We start from the raw sequence: 21,109 nt of genomic DNA, 5'->3' as shown, positions 1-21,109 counted from the left end.
CGCCTGTCTCGTCCGCAGTGCTACAGGCTCAGGTTACAGCCTGTTGCCTGGTTTTCCCGGTGCGCTGCCTGCTTCCGCGGGCCTTTTTTGTGTGCTTACGGCCATGCTGACTGCCTGTTCTGCAGGGTCAGTGTGCCAGGCGGTGTGCTATTGGGGGGAAAGGGCCCGCTCTTGGAGGGGCCTTATCCGAATACGCTGGCGATGTGGGGGGCGGTGTCACTAAGTGACCGCCTGGTGGGGTCTTGATGCCTGGCGTCATTGACCTCTCCGGGCCCCCGTTTTCCAGGGGATCCAGTCCCTTCAGTGGGTCTGGGTCTTCCTTCGCGCTCCGCTGCTACGGCCTTGCCACAGGGTTGGGTTTGCTCTTGACCCCGTGATTTCTGGGGGCAGTAACAAGGTTGTTCCTTCCGTTCGTTCCCGGGTGGCATGCGGGTTGTGCGTGTGTGTAGTCGTGGGGTCAGGCCACGGTCTGCTCACCCTGTGCGTTGAGTTGCTTGAGTGCCTCTTCGCACGGTCGGGTCCGTCGCCCTCCCGTGACCCTCCAATAGGGGGGGGTATCCTCCATTAGGGAGGGTTGGGGGGGCTCGGTCCTCCCCGATCTGATGGTTGTGGGGGGCCTCAGCAGGGGGACATTTGTCGGGCTGTGGCTCTCGCTCAGCCTCCCTTGTGCAGTAGTGACGCTGAGCGAGAACCACTCCGACACAGAACGATAGGTTATAACTATAACCAAGTTCTGTGAGTAGTGGTGACGCTCAGCGTCAGACGCTGCTGCGGCCCTTGATCTTGCCTTGTGGTGAAAGCTTGGGAAGGAGGCGAGTAGGTGGCCACACACCTGCTTATGAAGGTAAGCTGATAGGGGTGTGGTCAGACGAATGTTGGGATGTAAAGGTACATTGTGGAATTTTTTATTCAGTGCGCGTGCACGAACGAGGTACTGAGCGTCACCACTACTCACAGAACTTGGTTATAGTTATAACCTATCGTTTTCAACTGCTAGGCAGTGGTGGTTGGGTATTTTCCCGATTTCTTTTATCAGTGTTTTGTGTTTTCTATAGCTTTTATTTTGATTTACTTCAGTGTTCTTGTGTTTTCCCCTGCCCTATATTTTTGCTCTGCGATTATATCTGCCTCTTTTGTATGTGTCCTACACCCCCCAATCCTGACAATAATAACAGTAACAGCCAGTGGTGGATGATGTAGACAGTTCCTTTACTTACTGTAAGTATGAATTCCCAGATAAAATAGTACTTGGTCAAAGTAAAAGTCAGACAAGAAGATGGATACCAATTTCCTCTCTGTTCGCTCAGTAGAAAGCTATCCCTCTGCAAGCGAGAGCATTGAACTAATTAATGGAAGTTGATACGGACCAGCTAGCCTAGCTGTTGGCCAAAAACACGTCTCCCAGAGTTTTAGTGGTCCGTATCTGCTATCATTCATTTGTGCTAAGCTAGTGTAACCGAGTGGATTTGTACCTGGAACCATAGGTATTAGTATCTATCTTCTTGTCTGACTCTGGAGAAGGCGGTAAGTGTGTTTTCTATAATGTTGGCATGTTCCTTTAAGTAAAAGTGGAGTATTTTATATTGAATGTACTTAACTATTGAAAGTAAAAGTATGCATTCTACATGATGTTTGTGTATTCCAGTGCTTGGGAGCACTCGCACCTTAATCCATTGGCCTCTAAAGGTTATGTTAATGTGGTATGTGGTGCAGTTATGCTGCTCTGATTAAAGGTTATGTTAAAGTGGTATGTAGTGCAGTTACATTTAGTTCTTGCTTAGCGTTCTGCTCTGCTGGACAATCTCATCATACTTATTGTATTCACTGAAAGCTTTTTGCCACATGCACCTTCATTTGCCCGGCCATGCCCATTTCCGGTTATGTATAAGCGTGGAGCATGGCCGTACTCATCCTTCCCTCATCTTTCATTCGGAAAGTGTAGCTACAGGCGCTCTGACAGTTTGAAAAATATTGGTGTTTTTTTTCTATCTTGAGAGATAGTTATTCGTTTGGAGATGGCAAACGCCACCAGCATTTCCACGGGCTTCCACCGCTTATCGCGAGGGTTCCCTGGACCGGCCAAGTTTCCTCACTGGCGTGTAGGGCTTAGCAGCTTCGACGCCACGAGATGCAACTGAAGGAAGGGAGAACGTTGTTCTCTCTCCCTTAGACAGACTAAAAGGAAGCGCCTGGTGCCTGCTGCGCGTCACAGAAGTGGCAGGTGGGCCATCGAGGTACTGTTTTTTAGCAGTCAACCCCTCTAAGCATTCCTGTGTAGTTCACGGTCCTCCAGGCACAGGTCGAGCCACGCTCTTGCTAAAGAACCTGGGTTAAGGGAGCAACCTTCTGTTTTGGGGTGGTTGTCTCCCCGGTATGCCGGTGGCAGAGTCAGCTCACTGGCAGAGTCCGGGTTCGACACCCCGACCCCACGAGAGTATGCCCCTGCAGGATTATGACGTCTGTCAATTGTGTCAAACTCTTCTCTGAACCCCGACCCCACGAGATACAGGCTTGCTGGCAGAGTCAGGGTTCGTGGCAGAGTCAGTTCACTGGCGGAGTCGGGGTTCGGGAGCCCGACCCCGCGAGATTATGACCCCACGTGATTAGAACATTATACACGGTGTTCCGGCCGCCCCCGGTGGTGTCGCAAGTTCACCAGGTCCCCTTGCTCCTGGATTCGACAGAAAGCCCTGTCCCTTGAGTGGTCCATGGGGCTGGGACCTCCTCTGTGACCCGCCGCTAAGGCTTCACAGGCGGAGTCAGGGTTTGGAACCCCGACCCCACGAGACGCCTCGCTGGCAGAGTCAGGATTCAACGGCCCGACCCCACGAGGTGTGGGAGCGGTAACACGAACATATGCTTTGCGTATGTTTCCCTTGTAGCGAGCGGAATGCGCGGTGGGGTAGACGCGGGTCCTTTTTTCCCACGTCTACTCGCCTTGTGCGTTTTTTGGGAGCTGTCACCTTTTTTCGCAGTCGTGTCCTGTCCCCCCCCACCCCTCACTAAGACGGGTGTGGGGGCCTGGACCCTCCCCAGTAGTCTGATGGTTGTAAAGGGGACCTCAGAGGGTACATTTATCAGGCCCTTCGCGTCCTGCTCCGCTCCTGTTGTCCAGCAGAGCAGAACGCTAAGCAAGAACGAAATGTAACGAAGGTTATCCTATAACCCTAGTTACATAAGTTCTTGTGAGCGTTCTGCTCTCACGCGCTGAGGACCCCTGACTGTCTTCCGAATGAAGGTCAAGACTCGGGAAGGATGAGTACGGCCATGCTCCACGCTTATATACATAAACGGAAATGGGCGTGGCTGGGCAAATTAACGTGCATGTGGCAAAAAGCTTTCAGTGAATACAATAATTATGATGAGATTGTCCAGCAGAGCAGAACGCTCACAAGAACTCATGTAACTAGGGTTATAGGGAACTGGTTCTAAAAAATTATAAAACGGAGTATTGATAAGATCCAACATTATCGGTTCTGCTATCGGTGCTTAAGAACAACTCTCAAGTTGTAAGCTACAGATAGCTCTGCTCTCATCATGGCGGACAGAACAAAACGTTCGAAAGTCTGGGTATATTTGACTAAAGTCGATGACGACAACGCTCGTTGCCACAAGTGCAACAAAACATTTGCCAGTAATGTATAAGCGCTGGTACTCGTCAATGTGGCCGGCGGGGAGCTAACGTTGTTGTTAGCGTGAGCTCCAGCAATGGGCCTGGTCTACAAGATACAGTACACCACTAAGGTACCCATGTACATGTCAAAATACTTCCCAAAGGGCGCCCCAGTGGCGAACCACATAACGCGCTGAGTCACGGCACGGCCGACCCGGGTTCGATTCCCGGACCCGTCGTTATTTGCCGAATGTCTTCCCCCCACTCTGTCTCCCGTTCCTCCTCTCTCTCTCTCTACTGGACTGCCCAGTAGTAAAAAGCGATAAACGCAAAAAAATGTATCTTAAAAAAAAAAAATACTTCCCAAAGGTCAGTGAATACCACGACCACAACACCAGAGGGAGCTCCACAAATCATGTTAAACTCAGATTCGGCTCAAACAAGGGACTAAACACGTTTCGCAATTATGCCACATCAATGTGGAACGCCCTACCCACAGCTATAAAGGAATGTGAATCACTACCCACCTTCAAAACCGCTCTCAAAGAGCACCTACGAGAGGCTGCCATTTGAAACTGGCCCCTGTAAATGTCCAAACCCAAACCCCTCCAATGTACAGTTGCCACCCCCCCAACCCCCTCCAATGTACAGTTTCTTCCCCCTCAAATGTATATACTCTCTTTTTAGAAATTCTGTCTCTTAATCAGAGTTTCCAACACCAGGCATTGTACTCTTAAACGGTACTGTATATTTGTAGATCTGGTATGTCATAAATGTCTGGACGTAACAGTACTGTCTATCTGTATGTCATGTATGTCATATATGTTATGATGAATTGAAAATGGGGGACCCTGATGTAAACAAGATGAAAGTATTTCTCTGGTCTGCATCGCCTTAAAGGGGAACTATCTTATAAATGGCCCTTTTCAGTGTTTAGTATTGTTTCCTAGCTATGTGGACTTATATTAATATGATCTATGTCTCTAATTATCATATTGGCGCATTCTTCCAATTCTCCTCTCACAATATTCACCCTCACTGAACTGAGTCATCTGAAAATGTGATGATTTGTGATGTCAGAAAGACACCGCTGCATGATAATGTTCAGGTGAGTCAGTAACTTACCATTGTGGTTGGAGCCCAGCCTCAAAACAGCTTAGGATCTTGAGGTAGAAAAATGCTGTTTTTGAGGACTTGATTAGAAATACAAAACAATGAATTTAATAAAATAAAAAATTACAGAGGTGTTCCATAAACTCACAGGTATTGTGTAAAAGTGCCCAAATAGTGAAAGAAATATTATCCAGATGTGCTGACTTGCCTTTCTATCTCCCCTGATGCACCAAGACATTCTAATTAGTCTCAGCTAATATTCTCTCGAACAATGATGCTCGCCACTCCTTGCTCTACTCACTGGAATATGGATTATAATCGGCATTACTGGATTCTATTCTACCATCCTTTTCCCTGTGTGGCTAGTTGGCGGCCAGCAGGGGGCGGTGGCAGGCAGAGAGCGTACGTGAGAGACGGAGAAGGAAGTGGATGGGAGTGCGAGGAAGCAGCCTCTTCGAGATTGAACTTGGACCGGAGCGGTCGTGTCTGGAGAGCCCCGTATTGAACCTGAGGATATTACGGGTTATCCTATGAATGTACTCGTAGTGGAGCCTTGCATGTTTCTCCCTGAATATCCCTAGTGATATACCACGAGTTATCCTAGAATAAGAACGGTATAGCCGAGTTGGGCTTAAGTTAAAGTTATTCCCTCTAGCGAGGCGTCCCCGCCAGCGTGGCGTGAAGAGAACCGGTGCTTAGGAGCACCCTGCGTTATGATATATCCCGTCTAGCAGAAGGGCTGTTTGGGACCCAGAGTTTAGCTGCAGTGTGAGTGAGGGCAAGGTAGATCCGCGTGTCGACCCAGCACCAACTCTACAACCAGATCTGCACCCGGCTGCCTTCAGAGACCAGATCTGCACCCGGCTGCCTGCAGAGACCGACAGAGGTCGCTATCACCCAGCACACGCTCTCAGCCCAACACTGCCCTCTGCTCCAACTCTGCCGAGAGCGTTTGACGCCATCTTGCCTTCCGGACGACGGTGGCACGGCGAGGCCGCCATTTTGGATGAGTATAAATGGGCATCGATGCTTCGGAGCCTTACACCATACACAGTGTGGTGCAGCCTGCGGGCGAGTCAGCGTTGCTATTACAGTTCATAAGGGGAACCCCAAACAATATATGCCGGCATTAAGACTTTTGGTAAGGTATTAGTGGGCCCACCCTCTTGCTTTCTTTTCATTTCCTTTGAGTGTGATACCGTGTTGGTGTTTAATAATATTTTCCCATCTAGTTAACCCTTTCTCTGTGGTGAAGTTACAGACCTGGTGTATTATAAATAAAGCCTAGAGAGGTATTATTCTTGCCGTATAATTAAAGCCTTTTGAGGTATTATACAGAGTGAAGACCCAGACGTGGGCGATGAGTCAAACACATTGAAGTATATTATCCCTGACAGTAACCCAGAGGTGGGTGTATAATATACGTGTTCATGAGGCATGGAGTTACAAGCAGCACCATAGTGGGACTGCAGTCCAATTGGTCACTTATATTAAATCATTGTAACGAACCAGAATAAGTAACATTAAAGAATTAGATGGGAGATTTGTGTGTGTGTCTATCCATGGGCCGTTTGACAACCCTTTTGGTGTGGGTAACGTTAATATAATTAACCCTTTCCTATTCCACCTTTCCCTCTTCATTGTAAGGTTTCTAGGGTCATTGAGGGAGGGTACTGCTTGCGGGGGGAACTCAGAGTATTTATTTACAATTCAGTCACTAGGTGTGGGAGGGTTTAAGGAGCAACTGGGGGAAGTGGGAGCGTGTTGGGGAGTACTGCTGACCGCCCTGCTGCAGGGAAGGAAGACCAGAGTACCAGACCAGGTTGGTAAATCCCGGGCCCCATCCACTCACACTACCAGCCTCCAGTCGACGCTCCAGGCCCAAAGACGAGGGTGCAGTCAGACGGAGCTCTACTGTGTCCAGCTACCTCGTGACTGCCAGCAACCGTTCCCACGAAGCAGGGATAATCCACCCTGCTACATTTGGCGTCACGAACAGGATCTACATCCTAACTTACTCCCTTGACCGGGACCCGTAGAGAGACCCACGATGTCTGAGGAGATGGCGGCGAAGTTGGAGACGCTGCAGGAGCAGTGTCAGACTCAGGCGACGCTGCTAAAGCAGCAAGCCGCAGCAATGAAGGAGTTGACCGACCAGGCCCTCCACACTGAGGCGTCCCTACAGGAGCTACGAGAGGGCCGGGACGCCGCCACCGAGATACAGAAAGGGGAGACTCACGCCGCGCAGGAAAGGGCGGCGGAGTTAGAGGAGCTGCAGGAGGAGTGTCAGGCGAAGACGACACTACTGGCGCAGCAAGCCGAAGCGATGAAGGAGATGACCGAACGGGCACTCCAAGAGAAGCGCTACACCCAGGCGGCCCTAAAAGAGCAACGAGACGGCCAGGACGCCGCCGTCGAGGTAAAGGAGGAGGAGGCCGAAACCATGGAGGAATTGACCGCGCAGGTGAAGGCCCTGACGAACAGAACCCACACACACGCCGGCCTCCTGGACCGACATGCGCTGGCCCTGGAAAAGACCCAACCCGCTCTCGACCGGGACGGCCGCGAATCCCGCACCGGCCCCTCCACCGTGTACATCCAACGGGACCGAAAGTGCAGTGAGTTCGGAGGGGGAAAAGAGAGAGGAGAGCCGCTGGTGGAGGACTGGATCCAAGGAAGCTTTTAAGCAGCTCTTCGCAGGGCAAGAGCGGCTGGGAGCACGGCAGGAGCAACTCTTCCAGGCCGCCCAACAGACGCAGGACGCGACCCAGAGAGGCGGCCCCGGACGGCGACGCAGAGACAACGCGCCCGCCGCTAAGCGGGAACCGCCCCGCCGGGACGAAGAGGGCAGGTTGATTTGCTATGCCTGCAATCAGCCGGGCCACATCAGCAGGGATTGCCCCCGCCCCGCCAGCGAGCCACACCCAGCCTCTGCTCCCACCCCCGAAGTTCCGGGCCCGTCAGGGTACCGACCTGGACCGCGAAGGGCTGTCGACGCCGTCGTAACCAGAGTCGCCGTGGAGAGATGCGAGCCACCTCTGGACCTAGCCGCACTCCAGGAGTCCATCCGACAGCTCTTCGCCGGCCAGGAGCAGTTGGGCGCGCACATGGAGCAGCTATTCCAGGCGCTTCAACAGGAGCGAGATACGCCCCAGAGAGGATTCGCCGGAAGCCGACGGAGGGGAGACGTGCCCTCTACCCCGCGCAGACTACCCCGCCGGAGCGAGGATGGGAGGCTGATCTGCTACACCTGTCAACAGCCCGGCCATATCGGCCGCGAGTGCCCCCGCGCGATGGGAGAACCGCGCCCGAAGGAAGCACCGGGCGGTGAGGTTCCTCTCCCACCAGTACAGGGCGCCACCCACACCACAGCCGGCGGGTCGCCCGACCTGGCGACCGCCAGACGAGGGGCCGGAGAGAGAAGTGTGGTGACGTGCCGGATGATACGCCACCAAGGCGGCCGGCCCAACAGACGCGCTGGTGCCCGGGCGCCCATTCCAAGGAGACCAGGACCGGAGGTAATGGACACAGCAAGGGACGTTCTAGCGATCCCAGCGGAAGGAGTTCGTGCCCGCCGGCGGCCCGAAGCGCGGGCCGGGGCGTCACACGCCCCCGCCCTGGTCGCAAGGCCAACCGAAGAGGTGAGCCCATGGGAGCCGCCGGAAGTCAACAGCGAAGGTTATGTAACGTGGAGGACTGGATCCGAGACATGAAAGCGCATTTCCGGATCAGCAGAGTGCCCGGTGACGAACAGGCGGAGTTCGTACAACAGCATCTAAAAGGCGAGGCTAAACGGACAGTGCGCTTCGTGCTAGAAGGGACCGTCCCGGAGCCGGACGCCGTGTTCCGAGTGCTGCAGGAGACATACGGAGACAAGACCTCGGTCAGTGTCCGCCTGTTGGAGTTCCTCGACCGCCGACAAAGAGATGGCGAGACCGTGAGGGAGTTTGCTTACGATCTACAAGAGCGGATGCGTCGCATACAGGGCCGAGACCCCTAACAAGTCGCGGATCCTGCCGCCCAGCTGCAGGAGCAGTTCGTGGTGGGCCTGAGGGATAGGATGCTGCGACGGGAGATGAGGAAGTCCGTAAAGGAGAACGGGGAGCGGACGTTTCTCGAATTGATGATGGCGGCGATAGACTGGTCTGAAGAGGAGATGGTCCTGCCCCCCACTAGGGGTGGCGCCCGGGCCCTGGTCCACGCTGCGGCCGCAGAGGGACGAGAGGCCCCGATGAGTGGAGACGCAATACAGGAAGCTTTTAAGCAGCTCTTCGCAGGGCAAGAGCGGCTGGGCGCACGCCAGGAGCAACTCTTCCAGGCCGTCCAACAGACGCAGGACGCGACCCAGAGAGGCGGCCCCGGACGGCGACGCAGAGACAACGTGCCCACCGCTAAGCGGGAACCGCCCCGCCGGGACGAAGAGGGCAGGTTGATTTGCTATGCCTGCAATCAGCCGGGCCCATCAGCAGGGATTGCCCCCGCCCGCCAGCGAGCCACACCCAGCCTCTGCTCCCACCCCCGAAGTTCCGGGCCCGTCAGGGTACCGACCCGGACCCCGAAGGGCAGTCGACGCCGTCGTAACCAGAGTCGCCGTGGAGAGATGCGAGCCACCTCTGGACCTATCCGCACTCCAGGAGTCCATCCGACAGCTCTTCGCTGGCCAGGAGCAGTTGGGCGCGCACATGGAGCAGCTATTCCAGGCGCTTCAACAGGAGCGAGATACGCCCCAGAGAGGATTCGCCGGAAGCCGACGGAGGGGAGACGTGCCCTCTACCCCGCGCAGACTACCCCGCCGGAGCGAGGATGGGAGGCTGATCTGCTACACCTGTCAACAGCCCGGCCATATCGGCCGCGAGTGCCCCAGCGCCCGAAGGAAGCACCGGGCGGTGAGGTTCCTCTCCCACCAGTACAGGGCGCCACCCACACCACAGCCGGCGGGTCGCCCGACCTGGCGACCGCCAGACGAGGGGCCAGAGAGAGAAGTGTGGTGACGTGCCGGATGATACGCCACCAAGGCGGCTGGCCCAACAGACGCGCTGGTGCCCGGGCGCCCATTCCAAGGAGACCAGGACCGGAGGTAGTGGACACAGCAAGGGACGTTCTAGCGATCCCAGCGGAAGGCGTTCGTGCCCGCCGGCGGCCCGAAGCGCAGGCTGGGCCGTCACAGGCCCCCGCCCTGGTCGCAAGGCCAACCGAAGAGGTGAGCCCATGGGAGCCGCCGGAAGTCAACAGCGAAGGTTATGTAACGATCTCGGCGGAAGCAGTTCGGGCTTGCTTGCTCCGGGCTGCGCGAGGTCGGCCGGCCCCCGTCCGTGCTCGCCGGAGCCCCGAGAAGCGGACCGATCCGCCGGGGGTCCCAGTGATCGGCGCAAAGCAGACAGCGGCCCAGAAGGGAGACTGCGGATATGGCTGGGACGAGATACGGCAATTCCAAGTGGAAGACCCGGAGGTGGGGCCCGTACGGGAGGCGGTGATGAAGGGGATCCACCCCACCGGGGTGCAACTGCAAGAGGTGAGCCCACTCATGCGTAAGCTCTACGGGCAGTGGGAACGGTTCCGTCTGAAGAATAAGGTGCTATTTAGGCGAGTTAGTGACCCTCGAGATGGGGTGGAGCGACTACAGTTGGTGGTGCCGGGGGTGCTGCGGCGGCACGTATACGAGATTCAACATGTCCTGGGGGGACATTTGGGCGAACGCGGGACACTAGGGTTAATGGGGCGGGGCTATTACTGGCCAGGGATGGCGGCCGAGGTGAAGGGCTGGAGGCAACAGTGTATACGGTGTGCCCCGGCTCGACACATGTTCCCGAAGGCTTGGGCCCCGGAACATGCACCTACGAGACCGCCCGAAGCGGGCGGGAGCACGCGCGGATCCCCCGGAGGATGCACGAACCTCCACAGAGCTCCTCCGAGTCTGATGGTCCCCCCCTTGGGGACTCCACCCCTCTTACCTCCTCTCGTGTTGCTACCCGGGAGGGCAAGAAGACGGACACAGGATTCAAGAGGGGGGAGTCGGACCAATCCGGGACCCGAGGAGCACTAGAGGTCGGCTACCCGTTCGGTATCGCCAGGACTACGTGCTCAAGAGCGTGTTTGTTGAACAGTGTGTCCAACTCATGAAGGAGTGTGTGAAACTGTTAGCATAATGTGTGATTGTCGATCTATGTGTGAAACTGTTGGTCTCAGGACCGTTTTCATGCATGCGTTGGTTGGTGTTTTGTTGTGTTAACTTGCAGAGGACTTAGCAAGTTCAAAGTGGGGGGATATGTAGCAACCTGGAAAATATATATCTATTATCCAGATGTGCTGACTTGCCTTTCTATCTCCCCTGATGCACCAAGACATTCTAATTAGTCTCAGCTAATATTCTCTCGAACAATGATGCTCGCCACTCCTTGCTCTACTCACTGGAATATGGATTATAATCGGCATTACTGGATTCTATTCTACCATCCTTTTCCCTGTGTGGCTAGTTGGCGGCCAGCAGGGGGCGGTGGCAGGCAGAGAGCGTACGTGAGAGACGGAGAAGGAAGTGGATGGGAGTGCGAGGAAGCAGCCTCTTCGAGATTGAACTTGGACTGGAGCGGTCGTGTCTGGAGAGCCCCGTATTGAACCTGAGGATATTACGGGTTATCCTATGAATGTACTCGTAGTGGAGCCTTGCATGTTTCTCCCTGAATATCCCTAGTGATATACCACGAGTTATCCTAGAATAAGAACGGTATAGCCGAGTTGGGCTTAAGTTAAAGTTATTCCCTCTAGCAAGGCGTCCCCGCCAGCGTGGCGTGAAGAGAACCGGTGCTTAGGAGCACCCTGCGTTATGATATATCCCGTCTAGCAGAAGGGCTGTTTGGGACCCAGAGTTTAGCTGCAGTGTGAGTGAGGGCAAGGTAGATCCGCGTGTCGACCCAGCACCAACTCTACAACCAGATCTGCACCCGGCTGCCTTCAGAGACCAGATCTGCACCTGGCTGCCTGCAGAGACCGACAGAGGTCGCTATCACCCAGCACACGCTCTCAGCCCAACACTGCCCTCTGCTCCAACTCCGCCGAGAGCGTTTGACGCCATCTTGCCTTCCGGACGACGGTGGCGCGGCGAGGCCGCCATTTTGGATGAGTATAAATGGGCATCGATGCTTCGGAGCCTTACACCATACACAGTGTGGTGCAGCCTGCGGGCGAGTCAGCGTTGCTATTACAGTTCATAAGGGGAACCCCAAACAATATATGCCGGCATTAAGACTTTTGGTAAGGTATTAGTGGGCCCACCCTCTTGCTTTCTTTTCATTTCCTTTGAGTGTGATACCGTGTTGGTGTTTAATAATATTTTCCCATCTAGTTAACCCTTTCTCTGTGGTGAAGTTACAGACCTGGTGTATTATAAATAAAGCCTAGAGAGGTATTATTCTTGCCGTATAATTAAAGCCTTTTGAGGTATTATACAGAGTGAAGACCCAGACGTGGGCGATGAGTCAAACACATTGAAGTATATTATCCCTGACAGTAACCCAGAGGTGGGTGTATAATATACGTGTTCATGAGGCATGGAGTTACAAGCAGCACCATAGTGGGACTGCAGTCCAATTGGTCACTTATATTAAATCATTGTAACGAACCAGAATAAGTAACATTAAAGAATTAGATGGGAGATTTGTGTGTGTGTCTATCCATGGGCCGTTTGACAACCCTTTTGGTGTGGGTAACGTTAATATAATTAACCCTTTCCTATTCCACCTTTCCCTCTTCATTGTAAGGTTTCTAGGGTCATTGAGGGAGGGTACTGCTTGCGGGGGGAACTCAGAGTATTTATTTACAATTCAGTCACTAGGTGTGGGAGGGTTTAAGGAGCAACTGGGGGAAGTGGGAGCGTGTTGGGGAGTACTGCTGACCGCCCTGCTGCAGGGAAGGAAGACCAGAGTACCAGACCAGGTTGGTAAATCCCGGGCCCCATCCACTCACACTACCAGCCTCCAGTCGACGCTCCAGGCCCAAAGACGAGGTTGCAGTCAGACGGAGTTCTACTGTGTCCAGCTACCTCGTGACTGCCAGCAACCGTTCCCACGAAGCAGGGATAATCCACCCTGCTACATTATGTAAGCCATAACATAATTTATGAGAGGGAATGCTATATTGTGATTATTGCCACTGGTGTGCTGCGATCGTAAGAACAAGTTATTTTATTTTATTGGGAGGATCAATGTATAAAAAAATATACAGGTACAGCATAAATAAAAACAAAACAAAAAACTCATCCCTACCCCTTTGCCGTTCCAAATATTCAATAAAAAAGGGAAACATTTATAATAAAATAATAATAAATAAAATAAACATTAAGACCGCAATCGTATATAATAGTTTAGAGAGCTTTACACTATTTACAGTCATACAGTCATACATGTTAGCGCTCAAGGAGAAATATGTCTCATATACCGTACCATACTGTAGGTTTAGTAGTCTACACAGATACACAGCATCCAAGTGAAATTTCAATATAAACTGGAACATGTAGCACAGATAATACAAGTGGTCTCAATCATAGGGAAGCACTGCTCGTTGCTCAAAGTATACACAAGAGGGGCTGCCAGGTGGAGTGAACATTCTGGGTTGATCCGTAAACGGCAAATTAGATTTTCGTTCCCAGTTTACGGAACGTCATCAAGTCCTCTATCAGGGATGATACTGAAGGGGGAGAAGGGGACTTTCAGAGAAGTAGTATCCTTCTGCCAGCCAGCAGAGAGCTGGAAGCAATTATAGCTGCCTCCATGTGAGGCCTTCCACACAGTCAGGAACTCCAAAAGCTATCCCTACCCCCGGTGGGACCTCCACCTTCCCAATGATTTCAGAGATTATTTAAAAAAGAAAAAGTGGACCAGAAGGGGCATGGTGAATTTGGAGAGATAAATTAAATGTAATAATAATACTAGTCTAATACTGGATTTAACTCACAAGATGATGAGACAGGCGCAATATCTTATCTTTTTTATTTTATTTTTTTATTAATATTTTTGCACAAATCTTACACATCTTCATGGAAGAACTGTCAACAGCATAACATGCAAAGTCAAAGATTTGTCTTTTTCTTTTTCTTATAGACATACAAAACCTACATAGGACTTATACAGACATACCAAAAACAGACATGGAAATTAAAAAAGTACTTACAAAAAACAAAAACATTACTATATATTATGCATACATATAACCAAGACATATATACGTTACATGAAGTCCAATTCTACCTGCGATGCAAGTATGTGCTGCATTTCTATCGGGATGCCATCTTTCTCCATAGTGCATGTGAGAGGATGTGTCTCAGATATATGTAAGTGTGTGTGAGAATGTGTGTGAATGTGTGTCTCAGATATGTGTATGTGTGTATGTCTCATATGTGTATGTGTGTGTACTTCTCAGATATGTGACTGTGAATCTACATTTTGTGTGTGTCTCGTACCCATGTATGTCTCTGACATGTGTGTGAGTGTGTATCTCAGATGTGTATATGTATGTGTGTCTCAGCTATGTCATCATCATCAAACCTTTATTTGAATAGGCAGGTTAATTAAGAACAAGTTGTATGTATGTGTGTGTGTGTGTCCCATATGCATGTGTATATCTCCGATATGTGTAAGTGAGAGCGTATGCTTCAGATATGTGTGTAAGTATGTGTGTGTATGCCAGAGCATGTGAGCGGCGTGGCGCGTGAGCGGCGCGGGGAGTGGAGCGGGCGGTTTTGACGTGAGCAACGGAGTGGGTTTTAAAATGGGTCGGCGCAACGTCCGGAGCGAGAGTTCTCCTCCGCTCCAATCCGCTCCGGGCCGCTCACAGTGGTTTAACACTGATGTAATATACATGTAGTACAATGCCAAAGCAACAGATGGCGATGTACAAACATGAAGGCCAATTTCAACCAATGAGAAGGGTGAACCGTCACTCACATCCTGTTAGACAAAAGTATATGCCGCCATTGTTGTTGTCGTTAGCTTACATGCTAACGTGAATGGCCGCGACCATAGCATTGTGGCTAGGCTAGCTATCATCGCTTAGTAGAGCTAGTGAATGGATAAACAACGTTATTTAACATTGCAGAATGGGTACAATTACAATACGGCTCAATACAAACAATTGTTAAGGGGCCCAGGGGGTGTAGACTGTTGTAGTTTGAGCTAATTTACACCATGCTCCAAAAAAATAAATAAAAAATCTGCCGAGCGATGGGGAGCGCTCGATTCAAGGTGAGCGGTGAGCGAGCGGAGAGCGACTTGGGGGCGGGGTCAACATGAGCGATTAGCGGAGCGGAACAAGCCGTCTAGAGCGAAGAGCGGATTTCACGCCCTGGCTAGTTTACTAGGCGTCCAATAAATTCTGTTTAAGACTTTGTAAAAGATAAGTTGTGACTGTGCCTCCCGAGAGAATTTACCCCATTTGATCACCAGCTTCTCCCATATTTCTTCAGTAATATCCTCACGTACATCGTTCTCCCAGCTCACCCTCAGACCCGCCAATTTGGGTGCATTGTGTTCCCTTATAATATCATAGAACCTTGATGCACCGCCTTTCCTACGCCATCCTTTATAAAATATTTATTGAATTGCAGTAATCGGGCCACATTTTGACCCAACTACTGATGACGATATACAATGTCAATCCTGACGGCATCCACCTGAACTGCCACCCCCTCCTGATAGCAGAGGGACAGCATTTAGAGAGATGCATTGCTTCTTATTTGCTCCAGTTGATTGTGTGGGGGACTCGATGACTGTTCCAATGACCCCAGCTGCTGTTTGGGGATTGCTGGACACCAATAAAATATCATCTGCATATAAAAATAGTTCCACCTGTCCGCCATTACCCCTTTGATGTCTTGATTTGTTCTTAGTGCGATGGCAAGTGGTTAGAGAAAAAGCGCGAACATTTGGGGAGAAAGCGGAGAGCCCTGCCTCGTCCCCCGCCCTAGGTTGAAGGGCGAGGATACGATCCCGTTAGTCAGGACAGAGGCCATCGGAGTTGTGTATAACAGTTTTACCCATCCAACAAACGATGGTCCGAATCCGAAACGCTCTAGCGTGTGAAACAAAAACGCAAACTCCACTTTATCAAAGGCCTTTTCGGCGTCTAATGAGAAGGCCACTGTAGGCTCTACATCGTTCCTAACCTTCCACATTATGTGTAGGAGTCTGCGAATATTATCAGCTGAATTTCTCCCTTTCACGAAACCCACTTGATCTGAGTGTACCAAACTCGGTAATACATGCTCTATTTTGCTAGTATTTTTGCTAATACTTTTTCTTCTAAATTACTCAGTGAAATAGGCCTATAGTTCCCACAATATTGAGGGTCTTTGCCCTTTTTCTGTAGCAAAGTAATAGTGGCCGACCGCAAGCTAGTGGGCAAGCTCCCTTTTAATAGCGAGTCTTGATATACTTTTAATAATCTTGGAGAAATGATATCACTGAATTGTTTGTAGAAATCGGGAGTAAACCCATCATCTCCTGGTGCTTTACCTAATTTAAGGCTACTGATTGCCGTGTGTATTTCCTCTATGGAGACATCCCCTTCCATTGACTTAACTTGTTGTTTCGATAGCGATGGTAGCTTAATCTTGGTGAAGAACGCATCCATTTTTACCTGATCCACCGCCGCTTGTGGGGTATATAAATCCTGGTAGAAGCACCTGAAAACATTGTTAATTTCCTTTTTGTCTGTAATAATTTGGTTGTCTTTATTATGAATTGAGGATATAATATTTTGATTTTGCATTTGTTTTACCCGATTCGCTAATATTTTATCCGCTCTCTCCCCTTGTTCATAATATCTTTGGTTGGTCCTAAATAGAGCAAACTCAGCCTTTTTTTGGTATATGTTGTTCATCTCATATTTGGATTTGTTCAGTTTCCTCCATGTTTCTGGGTCTGGTCTTTGGCTGTGCTGTTTCGAGAGTGTTTTAATTTCTTGATCTAATGCTGTCATTTTCTGTTTCTCTGCCTTTTTTAGTAATGCACTGTATTGTATGAGTCGTCCTCTCATATGCTTTACATGTGTCCCACATTATGCCACTATCATCTATTGATCCCTCATTAAATTCCCAGAATTCCTTAAATATAGTTCTAATATATGCACATGATACCTCGTCATTCAGCATTAGGTTGTTGAAGCGCCATCTCAAGGACCGCTGTCCTTCCTCTACGGATGTGATTATCAATTCAACTGGAGCATGATCAGACAGTACAATGTTCCCTATCCCAGGGGTTCCCAAACTTTTCAGGCCGGGGCCCAGAAAATAAGGCGTCAGAGAGCCGCGGCCCAATGCACATCGTCTGGCTTTTAATTTTAATTTTTTTTGCCAGGCAACCGATTTTTTAAGCCAAATATCACTTCAATCCTATTAAGTTAGTTCAAGTTAGTTATTCATTTATATGTGCTATTTATGAGAGGGCTAACTTGTTGCAAAATAATAATGATAATAATAATAGCCTCATTAAAATACTATTGTTGCTTCGGTTGTTTTCAGCGTTTTATGTGCATAATCTGTTATTTAGTTTGAAATGTTCGTTGAAATAAGTAGATTTTTCGTTTTTGTTTATTTATTAAGTTAATATAAAACCATATAGTCACATTTTAGAATACAATAGAATAGAATTTTAGAATACAACTATAAACACTGTCCTGGCCTGCTTCTAAGTTCAGTGGCCTGACAAAAAAAAAAAAAAAAAATATGTTTATTTTTTTTTATTTTTTTTTTATTTTTTTTAAATCATCTCGCAGCCCACCCATGGCTGCTCGCGGCCCACCTTTGGGTCGCGACCCCGACTTTGGGAACCACTGCCCTATCCTACTATCTGCTACTTGTTCCACCAGTGTGTTAGAGATCAGGAAATAGTCTATTCTAGAGTATGAGGCATGTGGGTGAGAGTAAAACGTATAGTCTCTTTCCTGTGGGTTCAGGACCCTCCAAATATCCACTAAGCCCAGTTCATCTACCAATACACTGACCGCCAACCTATAACTAGGTGTAACTGAGGGGTACAATTCCCTGACTGTATTGTTAAGTATGGTATTATTAAACCACTACCTCTTGTACTTTAACTTCTGGCCATCCAGTACATGATATAGATATGATGAACACTTTCCCACCTGATGAAACGAAGTCCACACAAATGTACAAATCGAATATTTAATATAGCAAAAGGTATATACAACGTTCACTTGTTTACACTTATGATTTGAAATGCACTTGTATGGCAAATGAGTATTCGTAGGTAAATCAACATTGAATGTCCAATCTCTGGTTACGCAGGGAGTAAGTATACAACCCGGTTCTTTAGGGAACTATAGCGATGGTACTTAAATGATTATAGCTGGATACACTAAGGGGGGGGGGGGGTCCCGCTGGTTGTAAGACAGTAGGAGGGGGGGGTTAGAAAAGCCGCTGGCGGTATCCCATCTGGCCGACGATTTCTTGGGAGAATTCAAAGTCTTGAACACGGTGCCCACAGAACCTCGGTCCGCAGATGAATACAGCTGGACCCTCTGGTGGACGGTAGCTGCCGGTCCACAACGGAGAGACGTGAGGCGACCTCACTGGTGTAGAGCGCCGTCTCACCTGGACTCCTCTCCGGGGGGTAGTTCCAACACTCCGCAGTGTTGGCCGTTATCCATGGAATAATCAAAGCACCCAAAGCATAATCCAAGCCGTGGAAGGCTCGCCGTCGTCCGGGTAAAGTAATCCAATGTACAGGTCTCCTCGTCCTGGCCCGGAGCTCCTCGGATGCAAGCACCACTAGTGGTCTGCCCAGCCTGGTTAAGACTCCAGGTAACGTCAGGAACGATGGGGGTGCTGCTCACTTTATAACTCTAACCGACGATGCACCATACATAAATAGACTATTATTAGCTTAATAGAATACGTCCAACTCGACGGTATAGTGCCAAACTATGACAATTCAACTATTAATCCACACGATATCTCAATGCCTATTCTGAGGCCAAGTAGGCCTTACTGCACCACACGTGCGTCGTGGGTGAGGCTTCGCGTCTGTTACTCGGTTGGAGGGTAAAGAACTAATGGACTAAAAGAAAGTTCTACTTTACTTGCGCCATATATATATGCGCTGTGAACAAATAGTACCATTCGTATTTCGCCAGACGTATTCCTACGCGGAACCGGGCTTGCCACGACATGTTGGGCGGCACGATTGAACTTGAACCTAGGGGTATGGCTGCTGGCGCCAGGTTCTCATCCAATGGTAGAATGAAACTATTATGGGCTGTTTAGTAGACTAAAGGGATATTCAGTGCATATTGTACAAGGAATATACAGGGGATATCAAACGATATACAAATACTATTTAAATATATATATATAAATAAATATATATATTCGGTTTAATCTGATCCTTCACAACAGCCGCCCCCTAATTAGTCCCACCTAATTAGCTAAGCAGAGACAGATTAACCGCACTGTCTACCACTCAAGGTCCGCTGTAAGGGTCAGTCAACTCACAAAGTCATGGGGTCATGGTCATCATCGATAGTATCTGGGAGTCGGGGCAGTTCTATTAGCCTCGCCACGGGTCGTGTGTAAGTTCGCCCTTGGACGAGTACTTCAGCTGCTCGGACCTTGCCATCGGCACCGGTGATCACTTTGCTTACGCGGCCAGCCGGCCACATAGCTCTGGGTAGTGACTGGTCGATAATCATGACGACTGTTCCTTCTGTCAAATTGTCTCTCTCTTTTACCCATTTCTGGCGGGTCTGTAGAGACGGTAGGTAGTGGAGTAGGAAGCTGCTCCAAAACTTGTCAGCTAGCACTTGACTGTACCTCCACATTCTTCGGCCGTTCGCTTCTTCAGGCCTGTACATTGTCTGGGGTAGCGCGGGGTCCAGCCGCCCCATTAAGAGTGTGTTGGGGGTGACTGGGTCGACATCTGCTACATCACTGGAGACGTAACCGAGGGGTTTTGAGTTCAATACTCCCTCGATTTCCATGAGGACTGTCATTAGGACTTCTTCCGCCACAGTCTGGGCCCCGAGCACGGCGTACAGGGCTGTCTTTATAGAACGTACTTCTCGTTCCCAGGTTCCACCGAAGTGGGGTGCGTTCGGGGGATTAAACTGGAAGTCAATCTGGGATGGAGCGAGGTGGGTCTTAAGTTCTGGGCCCATAGCTTGGAAGCTCTCTCTCAGCTCTCTTTCTCCGCCTTTGAAGTTTGTCCCGTGATCAGACAACAATGTAGACGGTTTTCCTTTCCGTGATGTGAATCTTCGGAAGGCCATAAGGAATGAGTCTGTGCTCATGGTCGGAAGGAGCTCGATATGTATCGCTCTGGTGGTCATGCATTTGAATACAATACCCCACCGCTTCTCGGTTCCTCTTCCTCTCTTTATATACAACGGGCCAAAACAGTCCATGCCTGTGGAGTGGAATGGCTTGTCGCCGAGTCGGAGGCGACAGGGGGGTAGGTCAGCCATCCGTGGTATGCTGGGCTGCGCGCGCCACTTTCGGCAGTCTAGACAGGTTCGCTGGAAGCGTCGCACCGCTTCTCTTCCTTGAAGTATCCAATAGCGACGTCTGATCTCCGCGAAGACTCTCTCTGCTCCTGCGTGGTGTACATCCTCGTCGTATTTCTTTATGATCAGCTCTGTGACCTTGTGTCGGCTGTTCAAGACTATCGGGTACTTAATGTCATCCGGTAGATCGGGGGCTCTCCGCAGGCGACCACCCACTCTGATGAGATTATGGGCGTCACTCTCGGGTGCCAGGTGGAGCAGTCTGCTGTCTGATGGGACGGGCTTTCCTCCCTGTAGACAGTCTAGCTCATCGGGGAACGAGTCTCTCTGGGCTCGTTGTAGTAGAAGAAGTTCTGCTTCTTCATAGTCAGCTGCTGAAATGTCAGTGGTGGACTGAATCTCTGGGTGGTGCCACAGGAATGTCTTTTGCTGCGCACTCTCTAGGGTAATGCAGTCATCTATGTTGGGGTCTGTGGAGGCGACTGTGCTCAGTCCACAGAACATAGGTTTCTTGTTCTCAGCCTCCTCGTTACTTGCTTCCCGTGGGGTGGGCGTAGGCCACTCTTCTTCCGGGAGCTCGAGGAATTCTGGTCCGTCACTGTAGATGTTGCGACGGGTGAGGTCATCCAGAGACATTCCCCGGGTGATGACGTCAGCTGGGTTGTGTTTGGTGTCCACATACCGCCAGCTCGCTGCTTCTGTTAACTCTTGAATCTCGGTGACTCTGACTCCCACGAAGACTTTGTATCTGCATGAATCAGACTTGATCCATGTGAGTACTGTCGTGGAATCTGACCACAAGATTGTTCTGTGCACCGGAATGGTGAGTTCACGTTGGATTAACGTGGCTAGATGCGCTCCTGCTAGGGCTGCGCA

The sequence above is a fragment of the Notolepis coatsorum genome (assembly GCF_963971535.1).
Source record: "Notolepis coatsorum genome assembly, chromosome: 18".
Lineage (NCBI taxonomy): Eukaryota > Metazoa > Chordata > Actinopteri > Aulopiformes > Paralepididae > Notolepis > Notolepis coatsorum.
Note: the sequence above shows the minus strand (reverse complement) of the source record.